Source organism: Hylobates moloch, unplaced genomic scaffold (genome assembly GCF_009828535.3).
Source record: "Hylobates moloch isolate HMO894 unplaced genomic scaffold, HMol_V3 SCAFFOLD_14, whole genome shotgun sequence".
Classification (NCBI taxonomy): domain Eukaryota; kingdom Metazoa; phylum Chordata; class Mammalia; order Primates; family Hylobatidae; genus Hylobates; species Hylobates moloch.
The window spans coordinates 86,874,743-86,898,721 of record NW_026652289.1 but is presented as its reverse complement, the minus strand read 5'-3'; the positions used below and the strand labels follow the sequence as shown (position 1 = coordinate 86,898,721).

Genomic DNA, 23,979 nt, shown 5'->3' with positions numbered 1-23,979 from the left:
CCTTGTCAATTTGTCTATCCCCACACTTAAGGCAAGGTATCACATTTATTATTGTTTTATAATCACTGCTGATAATCAGGTGGTCCTCCCTCCCTATTTTTCTTTGGCAATTGTAGGACCTTTGCATTTTGACATGAATTTTTAAAACAAATTTTCAAGTTCTTTGCAACACCTGCTGAGATTCTGAGACGTGAATTGGCATCTTCCACATTGAGTCTTCCAGTCCATGAGCATAGTGTATGTCTCCATGTAATGAGACCTTCGCTAATGTATCTAAACAAAGTTGTTGCTGTTGCTATTTTCTCTATAAGTCTTTCGTTAGATTTGTTGCTAGGTACGTGATATTTGGGATGCTATGTTAAGCAGTAAAAATGTAAATTTTGCTTGCTAATAGTGTTTTTCTGATAGATGGGCTTATAATTGATTTTTTACATTGATTTTGTATTTAGCAGGCTTGTTAAACTCTCATTAATTCTGATTTATCATCAACAGATTATGCCTCTTCCATGCCTTGTGTAATTTAATACGGCTGTGACTAGGCAGTGGAGGAAAACATTCTTAAAGCTTCTGATCAAAGTGCATGGCACCCAGTGAGAGAGACAAGCATCCATCATTGTTTTATTAAGACTATGCTCTCAGTGACCCTGTGCCAGGCACGGTCTTGGAAGTAGCCCACTGTCAGTGGTGAAAGGATCTCAGGGAGCAGGACCACAGGCAGGGATGATTCATGAGACTTTTGCAAAACCTAGGCAAGAAAAGGGATGTGTGAGGAACGCAGATTTCTTGATATTCCATGCTCTTTGAGGACCACAATCTCCCTACCCTCTGAAATGTTCTTCCCCCTTTCCTATTTTCTCTTACAAAACTCAGTTAAATGTCTCTTTCACAGCAAAACTAGCTCTACACCTTCAGAGTAAGTTGCTCCATCCTTCTTTATTAACTTTATTCTGATCTCTTGTGGATTCTGATGCATTCTAATCCCCTACCACCCACCACGGGATATCATGGTGTTTCTGTCTATCACTCTCCCACCCTCTAGACTCTTAGATTTTAGGATAGTGATCCCTATACTGATACTGTGCTAGACACAAAATAAGCTCACATAAATCTTGACACGCTGAATACCAAACATATTATATGCATTGATTTCATTTTTACTATATCTCTCTGACATTAAACATTGTGGAGGGTTTTTTGTGGGAGATAAGGATTTAGAAGTCTTTATTTTTATGTAGGTTACATGAACCCCATGACTATTCAAGACTTACAGGTAGGTGGTTCTCTCTTTCTCTCTCTCTCTCTCTCTCTTCCCTGAGGAAACATTTTTCTAAAATGTAATTTGAAGTGGAAAACATACCAAATATATATTACTTGAAGAAAGAGCAATAGATATTTGATGATGAACCTAGGATATAGTGTACATGTGAAAATAACATAATCACTGAAGGCCAAAGCTACTAAAACTTCACACTTAGAGAAACAGAAATATTATAGTCTTGTTTCAAACCACCATGTCACATTCTTGGTCTCATTTTTAACAGGATAGGATCTAGGTTAGGAAGAGGTATAAAACAGAAAAGAACAAGACCGTGATTTCACAACATAATCTTGGTGAAATGTCGTCTATAAAATGAGGAGTGGGTTAAACCACATGGTCCCAAAGTCTCTCCCAGTTCTAATGTTCCAGAAATCTAGGCAGAAACCACACTATGCATTTGAGTGAAATACAGGGAAGGAAGGAAGGGAGGGAGAGAGGGAGGGAGGGAGGCAAGGAGGGAGGCGGGGAGGGAGGCAAAAGTTCAGAGTTGAATTTTCTAAATGATAATAAATTGCAAGAAAAGAGAGATCCTTCATCGCCTTACCTGAAGTCATGCCACCTAGCCTTCCATGTAGCATAAGTATGTAAAATCGCAAGGCAAAATCTCCTCTACCACAAGACAACCTGAAATGATGATTTGGGGTTATTCATATAGAGATTTTGGATTTGACTAAAAAGCTATAAGCCCTGCAATTAGATTCACTTGGACAGCTTGAGCTAAATGATGTGCAAAGCAATTGAAAATAACACTGAGTTCACTCTCCTTGGAAAGACTCCAGTGTAAACAGTCCACTCGACTTTTTTTGGGTTTTGCGGTTTGCAAAAAGGTCTAGTCCTAATTTTAGAGCCATGTAAAGAATTTCCTATCTGGAATTATACAAAGAACATTATCTTGATCCTAGAGATGTTTTCTATAATCATCTTCCAGAGGGATTAACAAAACATTTTCACTTAATTGACTATTCAGTGAAAACAATTAATTCAGTAACTTCAAAAATTCATTTCAATACATGTAGAACCAAATAATTATTTGGTCTGACTATGAGTCACACGCTTTTGCCAAGCATATTAATCTCATTTTGAAGATCAATAGACTGGGTTTCAGAATGCCTTAGTGACTTGCAGCAAAGAAATAGCACACTGCTTTCTGATGTGCTGATGGATATGGTGTCCGTGTGGTCAGGAGGCACTACACGCCACAGTCCGCATTCTGGCCAACGTGGTGAACCCATCTCTATTAAAAAATACAAAAATTAGCCAGGCATGGTGGGGAGCACCTGTAATTCCAGCTACTCGAGAGGCTGAGACAGGAGAATCACTTGAACCCAGGAGGTGGAGGTTGCAGTGAGCCGAGATCACGCCACTGCACTCCAGCCTGGACAACAGAGTAAGGCTTCATCTCAAAAAAAAAAAAAAAAAAAAAAAAAAAAATCTGGATATCTGAAAACATTCATTCCGATTTTTGTGTCTTTTGCATGCCTGATTCTCCAACTCTCTACCAAAGCCCCTTGAAATTTAAATTTTTGGATTTGAGGGCTAATATGATATTGATTGTGCTTTTGTTTGTCTTAGGGGAACTATTTGGATCTCCAAAACACAGTAAACAAAATCAAAGTGAAAAATCAGATCCTGAACTTATAACAAATAAATTATTTGAGAGCTTTGTAAGTTGTTTTGCCTCTCAAATCTTCTCAAAGATGTGATTAGCACTAAATTCCTATCACAGTTTTCTTGTTTACGATAAACTCAGGCAAGAGTCCATGCTGGAGTGTGTAAAATAAACTCTAACGATGCATTTGGTATATATACCCCGCTGCTGTATTTAGGTGTTAATTTTAAAGTAAAAAAAGAAAAAAAAATGCCATACCTTCTTTAGAACAAAGGAATAAAGTGAGTTACATTAACATTATTTACATAAATTGGTGAACTCAGGAGGGGTTTGCGACATTGTACATGTTAAAGAAAAATGTTCTTTCCATATTTTCAAAGAAGAGAGTCTTGGTTTTAAACAATGTTTGCTAAAAGCAAAGATTGCTATTTTCTATAGAAATAAATCAACCTTTTTTTTTTTTAAATACAGGTATTTTCCCATGAGGGCTGTGCATTGTCATTGAAATGGCATCTGATGACAAGCCTTAATGATCTCTTCTCTCTCATACTGTCCTCTCTCAGCCCTTTGCAGGACGTCATTAAGAGGGGATTTTTTTGTTGTTTTTTTCTGATAGGGGCTGACTCTGTCACCCAGGCTGGAATGCAGTAGTAGCGCAATCTCATTCACTGCATCCTTGCCCTCCCCGGCTCAAGCCATCCTCCCACCTCAGCCTCTAAAGTAGCTGGGACTACAGGCTCGTGCCACCACACCCAGCTAATTTTAGGGGGTTGTTTGTTTTGGTAGAAATGGGTTTTACCATGTTGCCCAGGCTGGTCTCAGACTCATGCGCTCAAGTGATCTGCCTGCCACAGCTTCCCAAGTAGCTGAGACTACAGGTGCCTACCACCATGCCTGGCTAATTTTTGCATTTTTAGTAGAGACGGGGTTTCACCATGATGGCCAGGCTGGTCTTGAATTCCTGGCCTCAAGTGATCCCCTCACCTTGGTCTCCCAAAGTGCTGGGATTACAGGCATGAGCCACCATGCCTGGCTATGAGGGATGTATTTTTTTTTAATCAGTTTCAGATGGATCTCCTGGGGCCCCTTATTTCAGTTTTCCTAATTATCATTGTTATTGAACACTCATGAAGTTGAGTGCCTTATGGCTTATTGATCCCCAGTGAGGACCTACATAACAGTCTATCAGGGATTGCCAGGGCTCAGTGTGGGGTTGACTCCTTGAGAAAAAATGCAGTGCCTTTTGTGGCAAGATAAGACATTGCCATAGTAAGCTCTGGTGGCTTTTAGCATGTGCTTATCAAGGTCTTGCCATTTGCTAAATGATGATGGTGGTCAGGAATATCATGCCATTTTGGTGTTAACAGGCAAACTGCCCAACATTTGATTTAAAATCTCATTTCTAACTGGCAACCTCACACAGTGGGACTTAACTCTCAGGAGTAGCAGCAGCTGTCTAGCCAATGCTGACTAACTAATATTTTAAAGCCAATAGTTGTCTGTTTGGATCATATCTTCCTCGTTTGAGGGCTCCTTTTTTAAAAAATATATGTTTATGCTTGTATATATTTTTTCTAAGTGTGTTAAGATCATCTTACTTATATCAGCACAGACTAAAAGTGGACTTAAACTTTCATTTGGGGAAATTTCCTGTCATTTGCAGATGCGCGGGCACCGGGTCAAGGTTTCCCAGCCTCTGCCTTTGTGTCCATGTTATTCTTTTCTGTGGCTATCTGTAGACAGTTACCGTGGCTGTCTACTGCTGCATAACCAACTATTGCAAAATTTAGTGCCTTACATCAACCATTTCATTATAGTGAATAATTCTGTGGTTCAGGAAACGGGTCAAGGACCAGCTGGGTGAATCTTCTGTTCCATGAGAGGTAGATGGGGTTCACCTGGTGATGTTTGCTAGTGCTGGGCTAGTTAGGGGAGTCTGGGATGGCTCCGGGTACATGCCTGAAGTTGGAGCTTGGAGGGGTGGGACATCCTGTGTTTGCTCTCCATGTGGCTTCTCCATGCGGCCAGGTTGGACTTAGGATAGTTAGATATCTTAGATGATGACTCAGGGCTCCAGGAGAAAGTGTTTCCAAAGACTGAGGCAGAAGTTGCAGGCTATTAGAAACCTAGCCTCATAAGTCACAGAGCTTCACTTCCACTGCAATTTATGGGTCAAACAAGTTTCTAAGTTCATCCCAGAATTTGACTGCCATCTCCTAATGGCCAAAAAATTGTCATCATTTCTAATCAACCACACACCTTCCCAGAGATCAACTAGAGTTTTTTTCATTCCTGTTCTCTTCACTGATTTGAAGTTATTCATTTTCTGGTGCTTCCCTGCACTTCTCAGCCCTTTTGTTGTTGGGTAAGGCCAGGCGACTACTTCTGGCCAGTGTGAATTCTCCACTTTGTGTGTGAACTGGACAATGTGTGTTGAGTTGGAAGATCCACACTTTCCAAACAGCCAAGGAAGTTGAGCTGATTCAGCACCTAAAGGAATAACGGTCCTCCTATAGTGGAATTTATAGGGTCAAGAGATCCTGAACTCTCAACTAAACATGAAAACTCAAGAGGACTTGTGAGCTATCTTCCTTGGGATATATATGAGAACAAAGGGGTATTTGGCAGCCATAAAAATGGGTTGCAACAGTGATGGAAATCTTCACCTAACATTTTCCACGTACCCCTAGACTGCACTGTGAGTCCCTGCAGGGAGGTTATCCATTGGATGTCATTTCTCAGGCTAAGGTAGAAGAGTGGCTGTGAGCTCTCACGCCTGGCCCTCCCTCTTGGTGTAGAGTGGGGAAGCCATGTTGACATGACATATGTGTGCAATCCATCAAAGCCCCCAGGATTGGCTGGGGCACAGCAGGTAGGGCAGCTGCCTTGGGGAATTGCCCAATCTACAGTGGAATTTATGTGAATAATGAATGAAGTGCACATGGAGGCTGGAGATTGTGGATTTGACTGTCACTCGGCCTTACCTCTCCAACACACAATTCTATTTTTATTGTGTTAGAGGCTACTCTTAAAATGGAAACATGCACACAGTAGATATAACAAAGTATAAAGTTAGCCATTGTCTCCACCCTCCTCCCAATAAAATAAAAAATAAAAGTGGTTTTGAATTCCAAGCTCTGATTGCCACTTACCCTCACAAGCTTATGTGTTATTGTCACCTAGCATTTTTGTTTCATCTTTATTTATGACCTCAATATTGGTCATTTTTATCATTACTAATATTCTTTGAGACAAATATGTCTTTTTTTCAGATTTACCTATAAATTTAGCAAATTTTGCTCCCTTCTTGTTGCAGTACCTGCCTTTGATTTGGGTTTTATTTCCTCCACTGAAGTAAATAGTTTAACCCTTATTTCAAAAAAAAAAAAAAAAAAAGGAAGGTAAACTTTCTAAATTTTTGTTTTTTGAAATATTTTTATTTTACCTCCACCTCTAAAAAAAAAAAAAAAGTTGAAGTATTATAGAATTCTAGGTGTCAGCAATTTTCTCTCAGTGTTTTAAATATATTATTTCACTGAATTCTGTTCTCCATACCAGGGGTCAGCAAACATTTTCTGAAACAGAGAGCTTGTTTAAGAATCAACTACATGCAGACCATGTGGTTTCCATCACAGGTACTCAACAATGCTACTGAAGCGTGGAGGCGGCCATAAAGACATGTGCACAAGTGGGTGTATCTGTGCCAGTAAAACTGTATTTGCACAGGCAGCCATCCAGACCATGGGTTGTAGTTTGCTGATCCCAGCTCTACAATTCAAGTTGAGAAGCCTGCTGTGAGTCTAATTGTTTCTTCTATTTTAAAGTAACCTGCTTTAGGTTCAGTTCTTTGTCTTTGGTGATCAATATCTTGGTGCGTTTTAGTTTACAAATGAGTCCTTCTCAGTACTAGTACTTCTGAATAAGGAGCAATATCTTTAATGAATTCTGGAAGAAGGCCAACTCTCACCTCTTCACACATTATCACCCTCTCTTTCTACTTTCACCTCTGGAACTCATATTAAATGTATATCAAAACTTCTCTCCCAACCACTATTGTGCTCCTGTTCTGCTTCCTACTTTCTCTCTTGCTCTTCTGTGTTGTATGCTCTTTAGATGTTTCTTTCACTCAGTAACTAGTTCTTAAACTGTGTCTAATATGCTGTTTTATACACTATTCATTTTTTAAAAACTGCATATTTTCATTTCTGGAAGTTTTCTTCTTCAAAAAAACTTGGCAAAATATTTTTGTTTTTTTAAAAAAATTCATCTTGTGTTCCTTTAATCATTTAAAAAATAATTTCATAGTGTTTATTTTTTCTATTTTTATAAAATTTTTATAACTCATAAAACAGTGTTTGTATGAAAATTCACACAAAGTTGCTAGAGAGCATACAACTTCCAAAAATGTCCTGGGTTTCTGTTACATTCCGTTTTCTAAGGATGCACTCAAATCAATGGTAAAATGCAGACTTTATGTGATATTTCATTACCTTTGGTAAAACTATTTTCACTATTTTATCTCCTCACGGTGTTAACTCTGATATCCACTTTGTGCAGGGTCTGCTGTTACTAGGACATCAGAAAACCATTAAGGCTGGATCTATGAGAGGCAAGTATTTCCAAACAGCAGTAATAGCCCCTTGGGCCCCAGCCCCACTTCATATATTTATTTCATTGTTTTATCATCTAAAGTTTTTGAAGGTCTAATCCTACAGTTTATTGTTTCTGTTTCTTTCATCAAGACTTTCACTCTTGGTGAATTATTTTCTCCTGTGCATTAGAATTATAGATTGTGAGTTCATCATCATTAGGGTTTTATCTTTTTTTTTTTTTTTTTGAGACGGAGTCTCGCTCTTTCACCAGTGGTGCAATCTCGGCTCACTGCAAGCTCCGCCTCCCAGGTTCACGCCATTCTCCTGCCTCAGCCTCTCCGAGTAGCTGGGACTACAGACGCCCGCCACCACGCCCGGCTAATTTTTTGTATTTTTAGTAGAGACGGGGTTTCACCGTGGTCTCGATCTCCTGACCTCGTGATCCGCCCGCCTCGGCCTCCCAAAGTGCTGGGATTACAAGCGTGAGCCACCGTGCCTGGCAATTAGGGTTTTATCTAAGGGAATCATGTGATAACTTATTTCTCCAAACAAGGCTTGCGTTTACTTCTGCCAGAAATCTCATGAAAATGTGGACTAGGACTATTTTGTATATTAATTGTTTGGCTTGAAAATTACTGCACTATTCTAATAATATAAATTTGAACCCCAAATCCATGTCCATTGCAAACAGAATATTGTGAATTCTAACACAGGCATTTCTCCCCATTCAGAATTGAGACTAAGACAGACAAGATTTCACTGAGGGTGTAAGCCTTTACCTGTTTCTGACTGGACGTGTGAATTTCACTTTTCAATATCAACTTTGCTAAGGCTAAAGACACACTTCACCTCTTCACCTGTTATCAGCATTAGAACCCAAACCCTTGAATTACAAACAATAGCAGCAACCTTCCCCAGCACAGAGCAGAAAGGGCCATAGCTCCTCCCTTTCTTTCTTCATTTCCTTCTTTCCCTGAAAAAGTTCTTTCAGATTTTTGTTTTTGTATTTGTTTTTTTCTGAAGGGGAAAATACAATTTAAAGGACGTTTGTTAGGTTTTACACAGTCACCCTTTGTGGTGGGAGGAAGAAGGATTTCCAAATTATATACTCTGCATTATTGTCAGAAGAGGAATGTGCACTTCTTTAATATTTACTAGTTCAGACTTGCTTGGGAAGCAATCTAAAGGTATAGTATAAATATGCTATTTTTAGAGATAGCAGGCCTGCACTTAAATCCATCCTCTGACTCTTTTTTTTTTTTTGATGGAGTCTTGCTCTATCGCCCAGGCTGGAGTGCAGTGGCGTGATCTCGGCTCACTGCAAGCTCCACCTCCTGGGTTCACGCCATTCTCCTGCCTCAGCCTCCCGAGTAGCTGGGACTACAGGCACCTGCCACCACACCTGGCTAATTTTTTGTATTTTTAGTAGAGACAGAGTTTCACCGCATTAGCCAGGATTGTCTCTATCTCCTGACCTTGTGATCCGCCCACCTTGGCCTCCCAAAGCGCTTGGATTACAGGTGTGAGCCACCACACCCCACCCATCCTCTGACTCTTAGTCATCATTTGCTCTTAACCTTACTGAGCCCCAGTTGCCTCATTTATGAATCAAAATAATAATTCCCATGCTTATCACCCAGTTCAGTTGCAGGGGAAAAAAAGTTATTTTAATTATCTAAAGCAGAAAGGAATTTCATACAGAGAACTGCGTGCTCACAGAATTGTTGGCAGAGCCAGAGTGGATGGCTCCCATCTTTGCCTCTGGGACTGATGCCCAGAATTGGGGAAACAGCACCTTGGGGGAGCTGCTGCCTTCGGGAAGCACGGTGTTAGCTGTGCTGCAGGATCAGGAAGCCCTGCACTAAAATGCAGCTGTGCTGCACCTGCTGGTCCACATAAGCAAAATCAAACTCTGATGGACGCCCCAGCCCTGCCATTCGACCTCCTCAAGTGACTGGGTGCTGTTGGTGATAGATCCATAAGGCCATGCTTACTAGCAGGTCAACCAGAAAGGCAACCCCCACGTCATCCCTGCCCTCCGGATCTGCATCAGGGCTGCTTGTTGGAATCATAGATCACATTCAGGGCCCTCTGCAGTGTGGTGTAGAAAAGCAGGTTCCAGCTTGCCAGCTCCTGCAAGCAGGATGCAGAGCCAGCCAGTTCATGGTATCCTCCACAGATCTCAAAGGCCAGGCTCCGAATCAACGAAACAACCTGCACAACATGCTTGGCACCGGACTTGGCATGTAGCAATTGCCCTCATGTCTTCTAGTGTCTTATGTGCTTCAAGGCCATCCAATGCCCAGTGCAGCAGAACTTGTGCTATCTCAGGGGTTCCTCAAGCTTGAGCACATAGGGCTCATTCACACTTGCAAACATCAATTTCACCAAAATCTGATTGTTTTTCTAAAAGTAACGTGGAGGTGGTGATTTAGAGATTAAACCCATGGTTCTCCTCCATGGGGCAGCATTACTCGGTCTATCAGACACAAAGATGAATGCAGCAACTATATAGCCACAGTGTCAACCCTAAGAACCACCATTGTGTCTGACAGGAGGAAGCATGGCTGTGCCAGCACAGTGGCATGCATACAGTGAAGAGGGCAGCAATGCCGCTCCTGTGTGACTGGCACACACCCCCTCAAAGCCCACAGTGCTCCTCCGTGCACTCGGCCAGCCAGAGAACTCGGCTACACTCCTCACCTGGAGTCATTTCTCCCTCCTGTTGTGTATGAAATGTTGCCCCAAGTACCTCAGTCTGCTAACAACCTATTCTTCATCCTGTTTAATGTGGAATTCTGCAGGAGGCTGGGGCAAAAAGATATAAGCACTCTTGTTGAAGGTATTTGACACAAAAGAAGTGAACTAAACTAAAACGATATAAAATTTAAAATACAATAAAACTTCTCCAGACAACCTTCTCCTGACACTGTGAGGGATATTAACAAATTATTATTAAGTAGGCTACTCAGACGATTATGCATCCGAGTGTTTTAATGTAGGGGGATGTTAAGTGGACACGAGGGACCAGAAGTGGAAAAGGCTTCTCAATGACGCATGACTTGGGGCACTGCCTGTCTCCTCTGCGAGCCACACCAAGGCTCCCTGAGTCAGAGCTGTCACGGGGAGTCCTCTGGTTCCATACTGCGGTGTTCATCTTACTTAATCCCCACAGTGATTCTCATGGCAGGCCTGAGCTGCTGGCTGACACCTTGATTTGTTGCTGGAGAGAGCTGCAAGTCTGGACATTTTAAGGTGGATCTTATCTCCTGAGGGGCTAATAGCATACATTAGAACTCTAGTCCCAGAAATCAATTTTATCCCTATACAAATACTGAATTGATTATTAAAAAAAGATAAAGATATTCCAGCACTTTCGGAGGCTGAGGTGGGTGTATCACTTGAGGTTAGGAGTCCGAGACCAGCCTGGCCAACATGGTGAAACCTCGCCTCTACTAAAAATATAAAAATTATTCATTCGTGGTGGCCAGTGCCTGTAGTCTCAGCTACTCAGGAAGCTGAAGCAGGAGAATCGCTTGAACCTGGGAGGTGGAGGTTGCAGTGAGCCAAGATCGCGCCACTGCACTCCAGTCTGGGTGACAGAGCAAGGCTCTGTCTCAAAAAAACCAAAAAGATAAAAATAAGGTACAAACATATGCTTTGCAAAGAACTATAAAAGCCTTCTGGGCCAGGCGCGGTGGCTCATGCCTGTAATCCCAGCACTTTGGGAGGCCGAGGTGGGCGGATCATGAGGTCAGGAGATCGAGACCATCCTGGAGAACACGGTGAAACCCCATTTCTACTAAAAATACAAAAATCAGCCGCGCGTGGTGGCGGGTGCCTGTAGTCCCAGCTACTCCGGAAGCTGAGGAAGGAGAATGGCGTGAACCCGGGAAGCGGAGCTTGCAGTGAGCAGAGATCACGCCACTGCACTCCAGCCTGGGCGACAGAGCGAGACTCCGTCTCAAAAAAATAAATAAATAAAATTTAAAAAGGCTTCTGGACAAATATTCAAGATATTAACATCACAGTCTTTTTATTTTTGAGACGGAGTTTCGTTCTTGCTGCCCAGGCTGGAGAGCAGTAGCGCAATCTCAGCTCACTGCAACCTCCGCTTCCGGGTTCGAGCGGTTCTCCTGTCTCAGCCTGCCAAGTGGCTGGGATTACAGGTATGCACCACCATGCCTGGCTAATTTTGTATTTCTTTTCTTTTTTGAGATGGAGTCTCGCTCTGTAGCCCAGGCTGGAGTGCAGTGGCTCGATCTCGGCTCACTGCAAGCTCCGCCTCCCACGGGGTTTCTCCATGTTGGTCAGGCTGGTCTCGAACTCCCGACCTCAGGTGATCCGCCCACCTCGGCGTCTCAAAATGTTGGGATTACAGGTGTGAGCCACTGTGCGCGGCCAGTGTCACAGTCTTTTTAGGAGTTAGGAGGTTCTGCCCACACGACTCTGGCTGTAGCCTGTTGTAACAAACCTGGTGAAACCAGACTCAAGATTACGTCTTCTCTTCCTGGTAAATCTCCTGAATTCAGCCTCCATTCAAAATCAGGATCATCATTGCATATTTCCTCTTTGCCAGCAGGAAGTTTTCCCGTCTCCAAAATCAGAGAACCAATGGCAAATGCCAGGCTACTCCGTCCATCCTCTCATCAGCTTCCCGTAAAATATTTAAATCGGAACACATTTGCATCTTTGCTGAGCTTCCTTTCAGCGTGTCCACTGACTCTGCCATTAGTATTGGAGGCCACACTTGTTATGGTTACCAAGCTTCTACCAGTGGCAGTGCACACAAAACTCTGCTAAGTGAAGGACCAGCTGCTTCACAAGTCCTGTTGGATGTGTGGTGCAGTAAGCCGGGGGAAATACATAACTTGTCTAAAGTTTTCAGCGTAAGTGTTACTCTGACCTTGACTTCAATTCTAATTAAAAATCTATCTTATTTTTGCCTCACTGTGAAAATTCTCTAATGATAATAATAATAGACTCGTTGAACACATGAAACTTTCAGACATGAATAGACATTTATCCAAAGAAGATATACAGTTGGCCAATAAGTACACAAAAATGCACTCAACGTCACTTATCACTAATGAAATGCAAATCAAAACCACCATGAGGTCCCATCTCGCACTCATTAAAATGACTACTATAAACAAACAACAGCAAAAAAACCCCATAAAATATCAAGTATTGGCAAATATATAGAAAAATTAGCACCCTTGTGCATTGCTGGTGGAAATGAAAAATGATGCAGCCACTGTGGAAACAGCATGGAGATTCCTCAAAAAGCTGGACATAGAATTACCATGCAATCCAGCAATCCCACTTTGGGGAAATATCCAAAAGAAGTGAAAGCAGGAACTCACACAGATATCTGTACACTATGTCTCCAGGTGCGTCATTCATGATATCTAAAAGATGGCTAAACAGTGGAAACAACCCCAATACCCATTGAGGAATGAATGCATAAACAAAATGTAGCCTATCCATACCAAGCAATGTCATTCTACCTTAAAAAAGAAGGAGATTCAGGCACATGTTACAACACAGATGAACCTTGAGGACATTATGCTACGTGAAATCAACTCGTCACAAACGGACAAATACTTTATGATTGGATTTAGAGGAGCAGCAAGAGTAATCAAATTCATAGAGACAGTTGAATGATGGTTTCCAAGAGCTTGGAGAGAGGGAAATGAGGACTTGTGTTTAATGGGTACAGAGTTTCAGTTTTGCACGATGAAAAGAGCTCTGGAGATGGATGGTGGTGGTGGTTGCACAACTAAGTTAATGTACCTAATGCCACTATGCTGCACCCTTAAAAGTGGTAAAGATAGTACATTTTGTATCATGTGTACTTTAGCACAATTTTAAAAATAGTTAAAGAAATTAGCCTGGTGTGATGGCACACGCCTGCGGTACCAGCTACTTGGGAAGCTGAGGTGAGAGGATCGTTTGAGCCCAGGAGGCAGAGGCATGATGCTCAGTGGTTCATGCAACTCACCACCATATTTGTACTCTTAGAACATCCCCTCAAGACAGCTGTTATCAGCCTCTCATGACAGATGAGGAAATGCATCATGCAGGCTGATGGTCCCAGTGCCCACAGCAGGACACTGGACCCAACACATCCAGACGACAGCAGAGATGACACTACTGAGAGCACAGAGGGTGGTGCAGGTGCTCCGACTGGCAACAGCAACTTGCTCCGTAGGAAATGGTCCTCAGACTCCTGTGCCTCCAGCCCTGAGACCTGAAAGGCCCTCCCAACAGGGTTGGAAGTGGTAAGGGAAGCCATTTACCATTTAGAAACTGAGGCATAGTTGCTGAAGTTTCCAAGCATCTCATTTCTGCTGTGAAATAGCCATACAAGAAGGAACGTAGAGATGGAGGTTGCAGTGAGCCAAGCTGAGATCATGCTGCTCCAGCCTGGGTGACAGAGCAAGGCTCTGCCTCAAAAAAAAAAAAAAAAAAAAAAGAAGAAGAAGAAGAAAAGCTGTCTGCATGGTAAATGCTGGCAGTCTGAACCTTGCTCTTTATGTGTCATGCCAGCAGACAGACAGCTGAGCTTCTGCTCAGGTAACTTGATATTTAATGAGTGTACATTTCTCCTCTTTGGCATTTGCCTTAAAGTCCTAACATTAGTTACATGGTGTGATTTTATTCACCCAAGAAATGCTAACTGATTAACTACTACATGCAAGAAAATCCTAAATGGTAAAAATTTTATATCTTATTCTTAAGAAATCTACATCCTCCTCAATTTGAATTTCCATCTTCTCTCTGCATTCTCTTTTAGGTAGACCAGATAGAAGAGACATGTGTAAGGATGGCATCTAAAAGGCAAACTAAAAAGAACAGGTTCTGCACAGCCAACACCCAGTACTTAGAGTTTAAAATGTGAAATTATTCTCTGAGGCCAGGCATGGTAGTTCATGCCTGTAATCCCAGCACTTTGGGAGGCCGAGGCAGGCGGATCACTTGGGGTCAGGAGTTGGAGACCAGCTCGGGCAACATGAGGAACCCTTGTGTCTATAAAATAATACAACAACAACAAAATTAGCGAGGCCTGGTGGTGCACACCTGTAGTCCCAGCTACTCGGGAGGCTAAGGTGGGAGGATGTCTTGTGCCCAGGAGGCCCAGGCTGCAGTAAGCTGTGATTGCATCACTGCATACCAGCCTGGGTGATACAGTGAGACTCTATCTCAAAAAAAAAAAAAAAAAAGAATGCTGGGTGCTGGGGGCAGTGGCTCACGCCTGTAATCCCAGCATTTTGGGAGGCTGAGGCAGGCGGATCACGATGTCAGGAGATCAAGACCATCCTGGCTAACACGGTGAAACCCCGTCTCTACTAAAAATAAAACAAGTTAGCCGGGCATGTTGGCAGGCGCCTGTAGTCCCAGCTGCTCAGGAGGCTGAGGCAGGATAATGGTGTGAACCCGGGAGGCGGAGCTTGCAGTGAGCGGAGATTGCACCACTGCACTCCAGCCTGGGTGACAGAGCGAGACTCTGTCTCAAAAAAAAAAAAAAAAAAGGAAAAAGAAAAAATGTTTGCAAGTTTCCAGCCATTGTAGAGGCTCTTAAGAAGATTTCCCTTTTGAAGTCAATAACAACAACAACAGTAGTAACACACCTGAGGATTGCTAGCAGGGAAGCATGAAGCATGGTTAACGTCAACACAGGAAAACAATTTCCTACGTGATCCGTCAAAACAAACGAACTTAGAAATAGACACCGTAAGAAGCCAGAATATTGAAAGTATTGGGGTGAGAGCCACACTCTAATGTGGGAATCCCGTGGCTGTAAGAAAGCCTCTTTGGTAAGTCTTGCCTTCTGCAAGTAGAACTGGTGGGGGTAAATGTGAAATTGGTGAAGAAGGAGGCGATCTGCCATTTTTGGAAGTCTTTAATTGCAGGCCAGATTCTGAGTAATGATACCCTGTTGCCCTACCAATCCTCAGATATTTTTAACCACAAATTTATTTTTATCACTTTTGTTTTAGCCATTTCAATGGGAGGAAGTCATCTTTTGCGTCCTCTTGTGATCTTCTGTGATATGTTTTGGAGAAAATAGCTCAAATGCATTTCACACCTATAATTTTATTGCTTGGAAAGGACCCCAGGCCTTGGCAGACCCGGTGGTGAGATCCTGTGCTGACGAGCCCATGGTCACCTGGGGTCCTGCTTCCGCAACCAGGCTGACGTGGAAATGACTGCATTCACGTTTCTCCCACATAGAGACACTTAGATTCCTGTTCTATTTTAGGCTCATGGAAGGTTCCAAGGGTGATTGATATTCCCCAGCATACACATGGGATCTCTTTTCCATCTCTTTCTATGCTACCATTCTATCCATTCTCGTGCCCACTCCACGATTTATTCTTATTTATCAAAGGCAGACTTGCATTGCCGTTTCTAAAATGCCATTTCTTTAAACCTAAGTTACCACCCCCACTGCCTCTGCCACCTTCTGATTGTGGGTTGATTTGTGTGTCTCCACGTTCACTCACATGCCTTATCTCATCAATCCTTAACTGGGGTGGGCTGTCAGTCTCTTTTTTTATTAATAAAAGTACATATATGATTATTTCTCTCCTTATTTGATGTATTATTTCAAACTACTCATAGTTACAGGGCACCTACCAGCTTCTGTCTTTATAATGAGCATTGGAAGCTCAAAGATAAAAAAATCTCGTGGAGTTTATATTCCACCCTTTTTTTCGGTGCCGTGGCATTTGGTGAAAATAAGCATGGCTCTGCTTCTCCTGTGTGAAGGCTCTCCCTGCTCCCACACAGAAGGCACAGCAAGCAATGTGGCTGAGATGGGCCTCCTGCCTGGAAGAGGCATGGCCATGTCATGGCCTTCCAGGATCCTAGCAAATCTTGTTTCTCACGCACAGCCTATCATTTCCTTCCCGTCCAGGAACCACTTCCCTTCACAGTCACCTGGAGCATTATGCAAAACCATCCCACCTTGAATAAGTGTGAACATCCCAAATGGCTGTAGCCTCCCTTCTCCGGGCATTCCTGGGTCAGCCTGTTCCCCACAAACCCAACAGGAACACAGTTTTTCTAATCCCTGTACTTTCTTCACCTTCCCAGTGAGCAAGCTTCAATTCCGTGGTTCACCACCTCCATCACATATCTCTGCTAGCCTTACCTCCCTTGCTGCTGGTCTGTCTTCCTGTCACATCAGCAGACACACACACTGCACCAAACATCTTTGATTTCTGCACTCTGATGCTTCGACATCTGGGGCCCTGCTGACCCTGCAGGGACTGCCCCTCCCAGGGCTAGCTAATTCCGAGACAGGGTAAACAACCTACCCATGGGTGTGCTTTTCAAATACGAACGAGCCAATCCCAGCCATCACCCCCGACCACGTCCAGCCATGACTGCACTCTCACACTGGGCCACCATCCCCCTTCCCACATCACCCCAGGGCTGGGTACCAGACAACAAGGGAGAGTCTCTAGGCCCCAGAGCCCACAGAGATTGTTCTCACAACAAAATCCTAAACCTGCTGGCCCTGCCTTGCCTGTTCTTTCTCACTAAAAGTTCAGTAAAGGTTTCCATCCACAGTCCCCCCTTGCCCTCTGGCTCCTGGCTGCCTCAGTGCTTGTCTGGCCCCCACCAGCATACAGCATGGCATGTTCCCCCCTTGGGAACCACAAATCACAAGCTATCTTTTCAGTGGCAACCATCTCCAGCTCTGCAGCCTCATCATACCTGAATAATAATAAAGCCTGTAAGGCCAAGCCTGGTGGATCACCTGAGGTCAGGAGCTCCAGACCAGCCTGGCCAACATGGTGAAACCCCATGTCTACTAAAAAAATATAAAAACTAGCCAGGCGTGGTGCACGTGCCCGTAGTCCCAGCTACTCGGGAGGCTGAGGCAGGAGAATTGCTTGAATCCAGGAGGTGGAGGTTGCGGTGAGCTGAGATCAAACCATTGCACTCCAGCCTGGGTGACAGGGTGACTCCACCTAAATAAATAAATAAATAAAATAATAATAATAACAATAAAGCCTGCATTTTAAAAAGCAGACCACCACCCCTAGAAAACCAAGTATCTCCTTGCCAGGAACTGGCTTAGGAGCAGCGGGGTGATTCTGAAGAAAACCACCTAATAAGGCTAATTGTGTTCACAATGAATTTACAATTACTAACAGGCTTAGCACTCCTGCAAACCCCACTTACTTCTGCCAGTGACACTAAGGCAAGGGCTATGTCAAACCTTCTGCCTCTTCCCATGCCTCCCACCTGAAGGAAAGAATGTATACAGTGGTCCATTTCCAAGACAAAGTGCCTTGAATGGGCTTAGGTCAGCAAACTACAGAAGAAAGAGGATATACTAGGCCACTGCTTGGATAGCAGATGTCTGCTTGTCAGCCTTCCCCTTCTTCCCCTTCTCCCGCGCACCTTAGTTGCCCTCATCCGAACCAAAGAAGTTTAGTCTAAGATAAAACTTTGCTAGTCTTCAAGATGGCTCATTTTGTCTGTTCTTATCAGCCTGCCCAGCTACTTAGGTCATAAGTCAAATACTTGAAGAGCCCCTGAGCTAACTAGGATTGCAATGCATTGTGGGCTGCAACAAAATGCAGCAAGACAACCCTAAAGAAACACCTAAAGCCTCTACCCAACAATCAATAGATGACGTCCAAGAAGATTGTGACCCCATTGTAGTCAGCCTATGAGAAACCTGGGGAGGGACCTGTGCACTAGGGCATAAATTGCTTGTTGAAACTATGCTGGGTATGCCTCCCCACCAGACAGCTGATCTTGCAAGACTGTCATTAAAAGTCTCACTTTCGCTATTCTCTGGGTCCCTGCGTCCATTCTTTGGGTTTGGATGGGTGAGTTTGTTTCTCACACACCTGCCTAACTTCCCCTCACTGCCACCACACTTCCTACTTGACGGAGAACACAGAAACCACTAGAGGTAAAGTTGTCCCTTTCCCCTCACCAAATGTTCAAACCTGCACACATCTGCTCCTGGTCTTCCTATTCTAGAAGGATAGGAGAGGCTCTCCTTCTCCTGGACACAGCCTGGCCCTCCACGAGGGGCTTGGCTTGCTCTCTGTCACCCTCTCCATGCAATCCCAGCACAGGTTTCTTTTTCTCTTCGGATGGCCCCTCTTCCCTCTAATCAGGATCCCCATCTACAGTGCAAGCATGCTTGAGCCCCCGTGCCCACGCATCCATCACCCGGCAGCAGGGGCTCTGAATACACGGTCTGGAGGATTTAAAGCAAATCCCAAACGTCCTACCAATGCATCCATAAATAGTTCACTATCTCTCAAAGGTTAGGATTTCTGAAAAATACTACCAAAATACCTTATTGCACCCTAGAAACTTAACAAAAAGTTCAATTGCATCAAATATCTACTCAGTGATCAAATTTTCCTAATTGATCATCGTTTTCCCCAACAGTTGGCATATATGAATCAATATTTATTTAATAGGCCTGAAAATACTTTCAGTCTCTTTTAAGCTATGACATTCCCCTGGTTCATTCCGTTTTGTTTTTGTGACTTACTTGTTAAAGAAACATGGTCATTTGTCCTGTAAAATTGCCTGGGTTTTTGTATTTTGCCAACTGCATCTCTGCAAGTGTTCAACTTGTTCTTCTATTTTTAAATTTCCTGTAATCTGCTAGATCTTGAGGCCTGGTTAGATGCAAGTTTAATTTTTTGGAGTGAATACTTCCTAGATGATGCTGTCAAGTCCCTAAGGCTCAGGAGGCACATTGTACCTGATCACCATTCTTTTTGTCAGTAAGGATTGATTATTTGATTCAGGTGTTGCTTCTATCAACCCTGTATGATGGTTCCTTCAGCCTTCAACTAATGGTTTGGAAGACTTAAATGATAACTAGATCCATTACCTTATTTAATAAGAAGATGAGCATATCTTTTATTTATTTATTTATGTATTTTGAGATAGAATTTCGCTCTTTCACCCAGACTGGAGTGCAGTGGCGTGATCTCAGCTAGCTGCAACATCCATCTTCCAGTTTTAAGCGATTCTCCTGCCTCAGCCTCCTGAGTAGCTGGGATTACAGGTGTCCACCATCACGCTCGGCTAAATTTTGTATTTTTAGTAGAGACGGGGTTTTCACCATGTTGCCCAGGCTGGTCTTGAACTCCTGACCTGGTGATCAACCTGCCTCAGCCTCCTAAAGTGCTGGGATTACAGGCGTGAGCCATCGCGCCTGACCAAAGATGGCCATATCTTGATCATATCATTTCTTCAGCAATTATTACTTAGATTTATTCCACACAAAGAACCTTTCATAATCAAATATTTACCTACCCTAAGGCATGGTTTGAACAAGAAAGGTAGAGTAAACTTTATTTTTTTCAAGTCTGTTTTCAGAAGAACGAATTTTCTGCATTGTAAACAAGCTTTTATTTTAAAGTTTGGTTATAATCCCATCTTTGATGTAGTTTGGTTCATTGCCTTTTGCTCTTAACTGCCTCCTCCGGCCATCAGGCTTGGATGTGGATATCACAAGCACAGTTGGTTCCCTAGCACAGCCTCTGACAGCCCAGCTCTTTCCTAGGTCTTGGGACACTAGCCCAGTCAGTGATCTTCTCTTCCAATGAAAGAGATTTTCATTTTTATACAAGGGTTCTTGCAAAGTTCCCTCTCCCGGATGGGTCAACCCAAAGCTGGAGTGTGCAGAAGTACGTGAGGAGTCCATATTCAAACACCTGGGTGGGCCCTTACCTGGACTAAAACCAGGGGTGTGCAGGAGCTGGCTTGCGTAGGCTCACAGTAGGTGACTATGAGTACCTCTCCCAAATTCTGTCTGCAGGGACAGCACTGTGGTAGCTGGAAGTCAACCAGGATGGAAATAATTACACCATGGAAACTGGCAAACACTACAAATCAGAGCTGTTCCTCCCTGGAGATTTGCTATTAAACATTTACTGCACACTCCTGCAAAACCTCCGCAGGCCATCCGACAGCAGCGTGGGTTTCTACCTACCTCTGATTTTTCTTTCTGTTTTTGGTTCCTGGGAATTTCCATTTGCTTGTTTCAAACTGCTTGTATTTTTACATTTAATGACATATCAAATTCAGAATGCATTTGTATTGGTAGCAGGAAAGAAGGCCTTCCCAGTGTGCCACTTTGTCAGAGACACCTCTAAGCCACAGCGAGAGGGTCTGGGGGTTGACCGCGTGTGGGTTGGGGAGGGAGTGGCTGAAGAGGGCCGGGAGTGTTCTGGTACTGGGGAATCATCTGTCCACTGCTCCCTGCACACAAGGGTTTCCATGACGCCCTGACTTAGTGGCCTACATTCAGATAGGTTTTAAAGTTTCAAAAGACAATAGTAACCACACAGCGTGGAGAAAAGTGCTGGGAAAGGCACCAGAGAGTGCAGAGTCCAGCTCAAGATACACGGGAATCTACCATATGGTAAAGGGAGCTTTGAAATCAGTGAGGAAAAAACAGGTTAGGCCTCAAATCATTATTTTATTAAAATAATTTTTAAAACAAAATATTTAACTCATTCCTTGCAACAGATAAGCTCCAGATAAAATACAATTTACTTTTAAAAAAATTATAAAAGTAAAATAATACAAGCTAATTTAGGTGAATATTTTAATATTATTTTCACAAGCAGCCAAAGTTTAAACACTGACACATCATCGAAGCCAGAAGCTATAAAGAAGAGTATCCATGGGGTTTATCTATAACTTTTTAAATATCAATTTTTTTCTCATGGATAAGATTAAGACAAATAGTCAACTCAGTTTAAGATATCTATAATAGGCCAGGCGCGGTGTCTTATGCCTGTAATCCTAGCACTTTGGGAGGTCAAGGCAGGCGGACCATTTGAGGCCAGGAGTTTTGAGACCAGCCTGGCCAACATGGGGAAACCCCGTCTATACTAAAAATATAAAAATTAGCGAGGTATGGTAGTGTGCACCTGTAATCCCAGCTACATGGGAGGATGAGGACCGAGAATCACGTGAACCTGGGAAGGCAGAGGTTGCATTGAGCCGAGATGGCACTATTGTACTCCAGCCTGGGTGATACAGTGAGACTCCATCTAAACAAACAAACAAACAAACAAACAAAACCCCCAAAAATACAGTATTATATGGATTGTTTTCAACTTTCATTTCAAAATTATTCTAAAGTTTACGAGACAATATAAAATAAAACTTTGAAAGAGAAAAATGATACAGAACTTGCATCAGTGCACGTAAAGTTTATCATGAAGGTACAATTACAAAAGTATTAATCCAGCACAGAAATAGACTGGCACCCAGTAAAACTGCATAAAAGGGCAGATACTGACCCCACTGTATCTAGGGAGTTATAAGTAATAATTTTGGCTGGTGGGGAAAGGAAGAGTCATGCAATAAATGGTGCTCACCCAATTGGTTAATTCCAAGGAGAAAAATTAAGCTCGATTTCTCTGTTACAAGCAGCACTAAAGTTGGCTGTGCATGGTGGCTCATGCCACCATAGAGCAGGCAGTTGGGTGTTGGGGGTGGGGGAGGAAGTGAGAGGTGAAGCCAGCTGGACTTTTGGGTTGGGTGGGGACTTGGAGAACTTTTCTGTCTTACAAGAGGATTGTAAAATGCACCAATCAGCGCTCTGTGGCAAGCTAGGTTTGTAAAATGCACCAATCAGCACTCTGTAGCTAGCTAGAGTTTGTAAAATGGAGCAATCAGTGCTCTGTAAAATGGGCCAATCAACACACTGTAAAATGGACCAATCAGTGCTCTGTAAAATGGACCAATCAGCACTCTGTAAAATGGACCAATCAGCAGGACATGGGTGGGGACAAATAAGGGAATAAAAGCTGGCCACCGGCAGGCAGCAGTGGCAATCCAATGGCGTCCCGTTTCATACTGTGAAGTGTTTGTCCTTTTGCTCTTCACAATAAATCTTGCTGCTGCTTTCTCTTAGAGTTAGTGCCATCTTTAAGAGCTGTAACAGTCACTGCGGAGTTTTGCAGCTCCATTCTTGAAGTCAGTAAAACCACGAACCCCCCGGAAGGAACCAAGTCCAGACGCAGCAGAGCAAGAAGGCAGTCAGAAGTGGGTAAGGATGTGGCCATCAAAGAGTGCTGAGTGTTAAGAATAAGACCAAAAGTAAAGGAACAGTGTAGCTCTACAGTTTTCGCTTAAAAATGTGTATGTGCAGCGGGAATTTTTATAAAGCGTAGGAGATAAAGTATGTGATACGAGGGATTCTTTTTTGGTGGTGTTTGTGATTTTAGTATCTTCATATTATTGTGTTTGCTACAATGTTTTGAGTACATCTTTTAAGTAAACAAAAATGGGCTTATTGGTTTCTTTTTATAACTGTATGTTGAACATATATCCTGAAACACCGTCATGCTGAAAGCAATGAAAAACTATAGAAAAGTTAGAAAATATATTTTAAGTGAATGGGGAAAATCCTTTCTGAAAGTGCAGGGGCCGGAAAAAGAAGAAAACAGGGATCAGATTGGCATGAGCCTGTAGCCCCGCCCCCTTCCTCAGGACGCCTGTGACTTCGGGGGGAAGCAGCCCAGGCAGGCTGAGGCTCCAGGCCAGGGAACTACCCAAAGGGCACAGACCGGGGTGGGGACCAGTCAGGAACGAGCACCACAATTACAGGCTGGCCTGGGGCAAGTGCTGTGAATTCATCGTGGCCTGCTGTCTCAGAAATCTCCAGAGCATTTACCCCAAAGAAGTGCCAGGATGATAGTGTTCTCCGGTCAGATTAACCATAGAAACGTCATGGTGAGCAAAATAAACAGGAATGAGTAACCGGAAAGAATAAATGTGTGTGCCCATGTCTATGATGTCCAAAAATATGAAAATTTTAATCATAAATTGTTTACAGGTATGTGTGACAAAAATTTTTTAAATACGTATAGCTTCAAAATGTAGAACTCCCAGTTCTACATAGTGGTAGCTCTACACTTTTCTCAGAAAGGGACAGATCTAAGCCATTACCAATGTAAAGGCTTCGAATTCACAATCCCCGGGACTGCGTTTATTCAGGAGGGCATATGCTTTGCTTTGGAACACACGTGTAATTTTTAAAATTATTCTCAACCACAGAGGCAATCATAAATTTCAAGAAGTTAACACCATTAGAACCACATTTATTTTCACAAAGCAATAAAATCAGAAAACAAAAAACCAAACATTTACATAACTTTTAATTAAAAATGAAATAGAAGTAGAAATTGCAAACCTTTGTAAGTGAATAATATAAATAAGAGCGCCTCTTCAATCCTGTGAGATGGAGGCAAAAGGCACTTTGAGAACCATGTGTATTCTTAAATGCATTAATTAGATTCAAAGATGCATTAAAAGTAAATTAAGCTTTCCGCTCAAGAATCTAGGAGAAAGAACAGCACAATAAGCCCAAATACATTAGGAGAAAATTAATAAGGAGAAAAACAATTTAATTCAATAAACTAAACCCACACACAAAACTT

The 23,979-nt window shown here is 42.8% G+C and overlaps 1 long non-coding RNA gene across 1 annotated transcript; it reads right to left on the bottom strand.

The window, feature by feature from the left end:
- Positions 1 to 591: 591 nt before the first annotated feature.
- LOC116482243 (uncharacterized) lies at positions 592 to 20,723 on the bottom strand. The gene is made up of 6 exons (XR_004251809.1): positions 20,514 to 20,723; positions 20,252 to 20,356; positions 10,223 to 10,327; positions 1,863 to 1,942; positions 1,269 to 1,327; positions 592 to 745 (listed from the first exon to the last, which is right to left on the bottom strand). It is a non-coding gene; the product is annotated as an uncharacterized LOC116482243 (long non-coding RNA).
- Between the last annotated feature and the right edge of the window lie 3,256 nt (positions 20,724 to 23,979).